The following is a 9,415-nucleotide window of genomic DNA, read 5'->3' on the forward strand; positions in this document are numbered from 1 at the left end:
GCTTATTCATTTATTCTTTTTCTCAGACATATTTCACACTTGGTCCAGACCAAAGCCCTTACTTTACATTATTAAAGTAAGGGCTTTACTTATATACATTATTCTGTAAAATCAGTAGGCTAACTCTCCTCGTGTTCTGAGAACACTCATTCAGTGAGCAGCACAGACACATACATACAGTAACATTATTAATATTAGTGATAAGACGAACCCATTGGGAGATCACTGGAGCAGAAGTTTCAAAGCAAAATAAAGTCACTACAAACTGCACTTTAAAAACAGCGATAGCCTACATACAGTCGCAACTAATTTACCCATATATGTCAATGAATTTACCACAACAGGCTAACATAAAGCTATAGGCTAGGCTACATAAGCTGGAACTTACATTATTTGAATATCGCAGATTTCTTTGGGAGTTGGAACGTAATTGCAGTGAGCGGAGTCCCAGCGCAGAGCTCGTCGCGTCAGTACGCAGTACAGAAAGCAGCCATGTAAACCGAATAAGCCATCCAGTGGATTCACAGAAGGGACTAACGTGGAAGAGAAACGGTCAGTAATTAAGAAAGTGTCCGCTCGGACGGAGAAGGTGTTCTCTGCTCCGACAGCCTGCTGGAGCAGCCTAGCCTAGCCTAGCCCTTCTTATATACTGTCTATGGCCTAGCCTAGCCTAGCTGGGGGGTTGGACAGGAGAGCAAACTCCGGGGTGAACCAAACACACGCACTGACGGCCGTTGCTGCTGCCGCCCACCCCCTCTCTCTCTCTCTCTCTCTCTCTCTCTCTCTCTCTCTCTCTGTCTCTCTCTGTGTCTCTCTCTCTCCCCTCTCTCTCTCTCTCTCTCTCCCTCTCTCTCTCTCTCTCTCTCTCTCTCTCTCTCTCTCTCTCTCTGTCTCTCTCTGTGTCTCTCTCTCTCTCCCCTCTCTCTCTCTCTCTCTCTCCCTCTCTCTCTCTCTCTCTGTCTTTCTCCCTCTCTATCTCCCTCTCTGTTTCTCTCTCTCTCTCTTTCCCTCTCCCTCTCCCTCTCTCTCTCTCTCTCTCTCTCTCTCAATTCAATTCAATTTGCTTTATTGGCATGAACAAAGAAAACATGTTGCCAAAGCAGTTTACAGAAAATTCATATAGTACATATCACATATTAAATACATACAGTAGGTGTCACATAGATTCTATACTGCACTGATAGTTATACAACACACTATATTACAAAACAATTACATAACACAATATAGTACTTAACAGTTTTGTATAATATAATGACTGTACAATCCCAAACCAATGTGTAATGTTGGGATCTTATAGCAGGCTGGTGAGTCCCTCAGGTTGGGGCAGGCAGATCCATATTTAGCTGCCAGTGGGGCTGCTGTCCCTTCTCCTAGGAGAACTACCAGCTTCTCTTCTGATGTTAACATTGGGACATTTGCTATTTTGTTGGCTATTTTTCCAAAGTTTACTCACGTTTCTCTCTCTCTCTCTCTCTCTCTCTCTCTCTCTCTCTCTCTCTCTGTCTCTGTCTTTGTCCTCCCTCTCTGTCCAATCTGCATGTCAACAGAGTCAGGGACAGACTTTGTCAATACGGGGAAATGAGAGGAAGAAGACGTCAGCTACAGTTTAACTTTCTCCTCAAATGATCTCTCTCTCCCCCCTCCCTCCGGTGGTCTACAAGCATTGTAGTTTGCCAGACAGTGAAACAAGTTTCCATAGCCTAATACTTTCATAATGGAGTGTATTAACAATTTGGCATGTAAACTGCTATATTAGCCTATACTCACAAGAGTTGTTTAAAATTAACAAAATGTGAAGAATAAAAATTATAAAAAGCAAATAACAAAGAGCTGCACAGATTTGATTTGCAACAACTCAGAGGATGCATTAACAGATCTTAGTGAATATTGCACTTCCATGAATCTTAGGGACTTGCAGACAGATTCTTAAAAAGAATGGTGAAATTGCTGCAGAGTTTGAAATACACTGAGTGTTAGGTTTTAGTGCCCATGGGTCAGTCAATGTAGTGCCTAATGCAACGTCACAGTTGTCAGTTGGCTATGCATCCATACTAGCCTACAGAATCATTTTTACACAATATGTACAGTATAGAAAAGTATTATTTTTGCAGTTAGTATTCAAAAAAGCAAGGTACCTTAGCCTACCTCTTTCTACTAAAAGGAAACGAACAAGTGTCAATCAAAATGCAACTGTGGAATGTTATAGTCATTTCCCCCCAACAGTTTTCTGTAGCTGTCTCACAAGTCACACCCTTTTCTAATTTATTTCAATACTGATGTTTTTGGGTATACTTAAATTAGTCACTTTTCCAGTGCACACTAGACTCAAAGCCTCAGAGTTTGAGTGTGTAAGCTAATTGTGTGAAAGGTAAGTGTATAACATATTGTATACTTTCTTTTAGTAATGTGTAGTAGTCTGTCCCTGCCCAAGCTCAGATAACCCCCGATGACATCATCAGGGTTATTATCCCAGACTTGCTCCAGAGCTACAGAAGACATGCTGCATACAACAAGCTGAGTAGTAGTACGTGAGAAGAGAACTGATCTTGATTTGTAAAATCAGTGGAGCGCCCCTTTAAAGTGTAATTCCAAACTGCTGTTATTGTAGTACATGTTACATAATGTGCGTTTACACTTATATTTGTGGTTGTGCTTCTTTTTGTAATAGAGCTGTAAGTTCCATCAACCTCTATTTTGTTTTCATAAATAACTTTTAGAAGAAACGCTCACTACCACTATGTATTGCCGTACTCCATTTTAAATAATCTTGCTCAGAGACCACTAGAGCCTGCAGCACAGACCTGGGAGCATCCGGGAGTTAGAGGGGGTAACAAAAAAGCAAATCTACGATGGTGACATCATGGCAAGTCCCTGCTATGTGACTATGTGTCTCCTTCTACAGTACTGGCTGGCCCCCAAGCCCCGGAGAGCAGAATGGGGCCCCGTCCTGGAGAAGAAGGGTGTGACTGCAGCAGGCTGGATGTTTCACTCTCTTCTCTTTGTGCTCTTCTTCATCTGCTGTCAACCTAAGACAAGATCGCCAAAGAATGGAACCAGATATTGGAGAAGCAGGGATTGTCTGCAGTAATACTGTCAGTTGATGATTCTTCTGCTGACACCTAAACATCACTGAGTCAGAGGAATGTGCTGCAGTAACCTAAGGGCTGCTCTGATCTATCCACAATGCAAAGAGCTCCGGCCTCCCACAGATAAGGTGTTCCCAGTGTTGGTTTCATAGCGAGAGGATAAAGCACAGACTGCAGGAGAGGTACATGTGAAGGGCGTGGATGAAGGCTGCTGTGACCTACTGTACAATCCAATGCCTGGCAGACTCACAGTTTCCAAAATCTATGGAGCCTGGGATGTATCATAGACTTTTCACTGTAATTGTAATCAATGAGTTATTTGATCAATTTAAAAGCATTATGAATGTGCATCTCAGTGATGCAGTGATAAACTCAAAGTAAAGAATATATAGCCACAGCAATTCTGGGTTCAAGACTTTTATGATGAAAGTCAAGTCACTCTAGCCAGTTCATTTCTGTTTAAGAGGTTAAAGGAGTGAAAACAATCACATAGCATTACTCTTGCATGTATTCTAAATACATTTACAATTACTTTGGAGCTTTCTGAAATGTATTTATCAAATCTTAATGTCATTTGGAAAAAAGATAGCCTGCAGCTCTGTGTGCTTGTCCATTTCATCTAAAAACCCAACAACAGATTTTATCTCACCATGCTTTAGAACGTAACCACTGTGAAACTTTCAGAAATGATTTCTTTCATACACAGCACCACTGCTCTCTCTCTCTCTCTCTCTCTCTCTCTCTCTCTCTCTCTCTCTCCCTCTCTCTCAATTTCAAACAGGTTGCTTTATTGGCATGACAAAAAATACATCTGTGTTGCCAAAGTATATATACATACAAACATACATATAAACAACAACAAGGAGTAAATACATCTGATATTAATACAAGTAAACAGGATAATTATGATATAAATGAAGATACTAAAAAAATTATGTGCATGTCCCTCAAAGGGTACGTTGAAACAATAATATATATTTAAAAAAAGAATACAAATAAACAAAAGAATAGAAAAATAAAAATGATTATATATACAATTCTCTATTTATTGGTCCTTGTATTGTGGCAGGAGAAGACATATTTAGCTGCTAGCCATGCCGTGTTTTTATCTTCCCCTAATAAAAAAGGAAGCTTTTTGTCCTCAGTGTAGGTAGTGAAGCCTGGTATATGTTTTTCAAATTTTTGGAAATATTTGGTTCTTAAGTCTTCATATTTGGGACATGTACATAGGAAATGTAATTCTGTTTGGATATCCTGGTGGCAGTGTGTACAGACTCGTTATATTTTATTTATTCATCAGGCACAGCAGTAGAGTCAGTCCAGCAGTAGAGTCCAGAAATAGAGTCAGTCCAGCAGTAGAGTCCAGCAGTAGAGTCAGTCCAGCAGTAGAATCAGTCCAGTAGTATAGTCCAGCAGTAGAATATGTCCAGCAGTAGAATCAGTCCAGTAGTACAGTCCAGCAGTAGAATCAGTCCAGCAGTAGAATCAGTCCAGTAGTACAGTCCAGCAGTAGAATCAGTCCAGTAGTAGAGTCCAGCAGTAGAGTCAGTCCAGCAGTAGAATCAGTCCAGTAGTAGAGTCCAACAGTAGAGTCAGTCCAGCAGTAGAATCAGTCCAGTAGTAGATTCCAGCAGTAGAGTCAGTCCAGCAGTAGAGTCCAGCAGTAGAGTCAGTCCAGCAGTAGAATCAGTCCAGTAGTAGAGTCCAGCAGTAGAATCAGTCCAGTAGTAGAGTCCAGCAGTAGAGTCAGTCCAGCAGTAGAATCAGTCCAGTAGTAGAGTCCAGCAGTAGAATCAGTCCAGCAGTAGAGTCCAACAGTAGAGTCAGTCCAGCAGTAGAATCAGTCCAGTAGTAGAGTCCAGCAGTAGAGTCAGTCCAGCAGTAGAGTCCAGCAGTAGAGTCAGTCCAGCAGTAGAATCAGTCCAGTAGTACAGTCCAGCAGTAGAGTCAGTCCAGCAGTAGAGTCCGGCAGTAGAGTCAGTCCAGCAGTAGAATCAGTCCAGTAGTAGAGTCCAGCAGTAGAGTCAGTCAAGCAGTAGAGTCCAGCAGTAGAGTCAGTCCAGCACTAGAGTCAGTCCAGCAGTAGAATCAGTCCAGCAGTAGAGTCCAGAAGTAGAGTCAGTCCAGCAGTAGAGTCCAGAAGTAGAGTCAGTCCAGCAGTAGAGTCCAGCAGTAGAGTCAGTCCAGCAGTAGAGTCAGTCCAGCAGTAGAGTCTAGAAGTAGAGTCAGTCTAGCAGTAGAGTCAGTCCAGCAGTAGATAGTCCAGCAGTAGAGTCCAGAAGTATAGTCAGTCCAGCAGTAGAGTCCAGAAGTAGAGTCAGTCCAGCAGTAGAGTCCAGCAGTAGAGTCAGTCCAGCAGTAGAGTCAGTCCAGCAGTAGATAGTCCAGCAGTAGAGTCCAGAAGTATAGTCAGTCCAGTAGTAGAGTCCAGCAGTAGAGTCAGTCCAGCAGTAGAGTCTAGAAGTAGAGTCAGTCCAGCACTAGAGTCAGTCCAGCAGTAGAATCAGTCCAGCAGTAGAGTCCAGAAGTATAGTCAGTCCAGCAGTAGAGTCCAGAAGTAGAGTCAGTCCAGCAGTAGAGTCCAGCAGTAGAGTCAGTCCAGCAGTAGAGTCAGTCCAGCAGTAGAGTCTAGAAGTAGAGTCAGTCTAGCAGTAGAGTCAGTCCAGCAGTAGATAGTCCAGCAGTAGAGTCCAGAAATAGAGTCAGTCCAGCAGTAGAGTCCAGCAGTCCCAGAAGTTCAAACATTCATCAGGACATATTCACAAACAACTTGGTAGGAGTACTGGAACTTTAGTGAAACAGGAAGGCATCTTTACAATACAGACGTGTTGGTGATGGGAGGAAGGTGGGTTTTAAACGTAGGCAAGAAAATATCATTACTCATCTCAGAATTGGCCATACAGGTCTTAATTATTCATTATATAAGCTAGGCAAACATTCTACTGGAAAATGTGCATACTGTCACCAGCCTGACACTGTTGAACACATTCTAATTCATTGCAAGGAATACAGCACCCAGAGAGACCTTTTTCAGACACTCAGTAAGTCAGACCACCATACCTTTTCGGTCAGTGTATATTTTGGTCATTCGATTTTCATTTCATAAACAGGTATTAAAAAACAAAAAACGAATGGTTATTTGATTATCGTTTTAAAATACAAAAATTGAAATTGAAGTAAAAGGCGTTTTTTGGTCAATGTGGGGGATTGGGGATGTGAGAAATTTAAAATATTTTTAGATTTTCATTTTCTATTTCATATAACGAGACTATTACTCATCACTAATAGAAGAAAACAAGAACAACCCAAGGTTTCTTTTCAGCACTGTCGCCAGGCTGACAGATAGCCACAGCTCTACTGAGCCATCTATTCCTCTAGCTCTGAGTAGTGATGACTTCATGAGCTTCTTCAATGATAAAATTACAACAATTAGAGATAAAATTCATCACCTTTTACACTCAACTTCTAACGGTTCACCTTTAAACGCAGAGTCGTTAGAAATAAAGACTAGTCTCGACATATACTTAGACTGCTTTTATCCTATAGACCTTCAACAATTAATGTTAAAGATATCCTCAGCTAAGCCATCTACCTGTCTCTTGGACCCCATCCCAACGAGACTACTCAAAGAAGCATTACCTGTGGTTAACACTTCATTACTAGATATGATCAATATGTCTCTATTAACAGGTTATGTACCACAGTCATTTAAAGTAGCTGTGATAAAACCTCTTCTGAAAAAACCCACCCTGGATCCTGAGGTCTTAGCAAACTATAGACCTATATCTAACCTTCCCTTTCTATCCAAGATCCTTGAGAAGGTGGTTGCTAATCAGTTATGTGGTTTTCTACATAGCAATAGTTTATTTGATGACTTTCAATCAGGATTTAGAAAGAATCATAGCACAGAGACGGCACTGGTGAAAATTACTAACGACCTTTTAACTGCGCAGACAAAGGTCTTGTCTCCATTCTTGTTTTACTAGATCTTAGTGCTGCATTTGACACTATTGACCATTCAATCCTGTTACAGAGATTGGAACACTTGGTTGGCATTAAAGGAATTGCTCTGAGTTGGTTTAGGTCCTATTTCTCTGATCGATCTCAATTTGTGAATGTTAATGATAAATCCTCCAAGTGCCGCTAAAGTTAGCCATGGGGTTCCTCAAGGCTCAGTGCTTGGACCAATTCTATTCTCCTTATATATGCTTCCTCTAGGCAATATTATTAGAAAACACTCAATTAACTTTCACTGTTATGCGGATGACACCCAATTATACTTGTCAATCAAACCAGACGAAACCAGTCAGCTAGCTAAATTTCAAGCGTGCATTAAGGATATAAAATCCTGGATGACCTATAATTTTCTGATGTTAAACCCTAACAAAACTGAAGTTATTGTGCTGGGCCCTAAACACCTCCGAACTTCATTATCTAGAGATATAGCTACTCTGGATGGTGTTGCCCTGGCCTCCAGCACCACTGTTAGAAATTTAGGAGTTATCTTTGATCAGGATATATCCTTTAATGCCAATCTAAAACAAACCTCAAGAACAGCCTTTTTTCATCTTCGTAACATTGCCAAAATTAGGAATATCCTGTCTCAAAACGACGCTGAAAAACTAGTCCATGCATTTGTTACTTCCAGGCTGGACTATTGTAATTCCCTACTGTCAGGTTGCTCAAATAAGTCTCTTAAGACTCTCCAGCTGATCCAGAATGCTGCAGCGTGTTCTCACAAGAACTAAGAAAAGAGATCATATTTCTCCTGTATTAGCTTCTCTGCATTGGCTTCCTGTTGAATCCAGGATTGAGTTTAAAGTCCTTCTCTTGACCTACAAAGCTCTAAATGGTCTAGCACCATCATATCTAGAAGAGCTCCTAATACCCTATTGTCCACCTAGAGCACTGCGCTCCCAGAATGCAGAGTTACTGGTGGTACCTAGAGTCTCTAAAAGTAGAATGGGAGCTAGAGCCTTCAGTTATCAGGCTCCTCTCCTATGGAACCAGCTCCGATCTGGGTTCGGGGGCAGAAACTGTCACCTCATTCAAGAATGAACTTAAAACTCTCCTATTTGATAAAGCTTATAGTTAGGGAGTGAGGAGTTGCAGTGTTCACCTAACTGGCCCAACTGCTTCTCTTCATAATTGTTAGATTAATAATACATAACAAAGTAGAGGGAGGCAGGCCAGCCAAGCCAGATCCGGCAGGGGGAGAGTTCTAAGCCCGAAAAAGCTACCTCTCCTTATGACCTGTCTCTCTTAGTTACCGGTTATAGTTACGCTGTTATAGTTCTAGACTGCCGGGGGACTTCCTTCCTTTGACACACTGAGCTGCTCTCTCCTCTCCCTTTCTATTACTGTTTCTATTACTGTTACTATTACTATTACTATTTGTGTGCAGCCCGTCCCAGAAATGCTTGTTACTAATCCTAGCTTCTGGGGAGTTTACTCCCCGGAGTCCTTATGCTTTTTTCCCCCAGCGTATTTCCTTGGAGAACGTTGGCACCAAGATCCTGGTTGCAGCTGTTGCCGTGGTCCTGCTGCACTCCCTGCTGAGCTCAGCGATGCCCTGCAATGTCATGCTGCGTCCTGCTGAACCCTGCAGCTTCCTGCTACATCCAGTCACTGTTCCATTATTAATGTGACTACTATCTCCACTGTTCATCACACCCCCAACCGGCTCGTCAGACACCGCCTACCAAGAGCCTGGGTCTGTCCGAGGTTTCTTCCCAAGAGGGAGTTTTTCCTCGCCACTGTCGCACTGCTTGCTCTTGAGGGAATTACTGGAATTGTTGGAATTGTTGGGGCTTTGTAAATTATAGAGTGTGGTCTAGACCTACTCTATCTGTAAAGTGTCTCGAGATAACTTATGTTATGATTTGATACTATAAATAAAATTGAATTGAATTGAAAATTGAATAACACAAACTAAAATCACTTGAAAATAGAAATAAAAAAGGCCTGTTTTTTATATTCAGAGACCAGATGTTGCCATTTCCAATGCAGCAGTGCCAGTATACTGTAGGCTACCACTGCCAGAGTTGCTTTCAGGCCAGGCTGAAATTACTTTGGAAACCTCTCGATATACTTGGAGGGACTTTTATTTCATAATGTCACATTTATTTATTACCCTCTCTCAGTATATCACTATATTATTAAGTTTGTAAGAGAAATGTATTTAGTAAAGAGGATTTAGTTTTTTTTTTTGTTTTTTTTCTACATGTATCTCTCGTTTACACTCCAGTCCAGTTGGTGGCGGTAATGCAGCTTTAAGTTGGTTTGCCAACCGCCAATAAACCATAAAAAAGAAGAAGAAAAAGAAG

The 9,415-nt window shown here is 41.5% G+C and overlaps 1 protein-coding gene and 1 long non-coding RNA gene across 8 annotated transcripts in view; one reads left to right on the forward strand and one right to left on the reverse strand.

The window, feature by feature from the left end:
* The window catches only part of ankrd6b (ankyrin repeat domain 6b), a 49,744-nt gene extending 49,219 nt beyond the window's left edge, over nt 1-525 (reverse strand). For 3 of the 7 annotated variants that reach the window (XM_039782441.1, XM_039782440.1, XM_039782432.1), the window contains exon 1: nt 389-525. The gene's annotated coding sequence lies outside the window, so the exon portion shown is untranslated. The remainder of the gene's footprint in view (nt 1-388) is intronic. The other 4 variants (XM_039782436.1, XM_039782434.1, XM_039782433.1 and 1 more) reach the window with 2 other exon arrangements.
* On the forward strand, nt 428-3,490 carry LOC120547057. The gene is made up of 2 exons (XR_005637024.1): nt 428-552; nt 2,906-3,490. It is a non-coding gene; the product is annotated as an uncharacterized LOC120547057 (long non-coding RNA).
* Nucleotides 3,491-9,415: the final 5,925 nt, after the last annotated feature.

Source organism: Perca fluviatilis, chromosome 18 (genome assembly GCF_010015445.1).
Source record: "Perca fluviatilis chromosome 18, GENO_Pfluv_1.0, whole genome shotgun sequence".
Classification (NCBI taxonomy): Eukaryota; Metazoa; Chordata; class Actinopteri; order Perciformes; family Percidae; genus Perca; species Perca fluviatilis.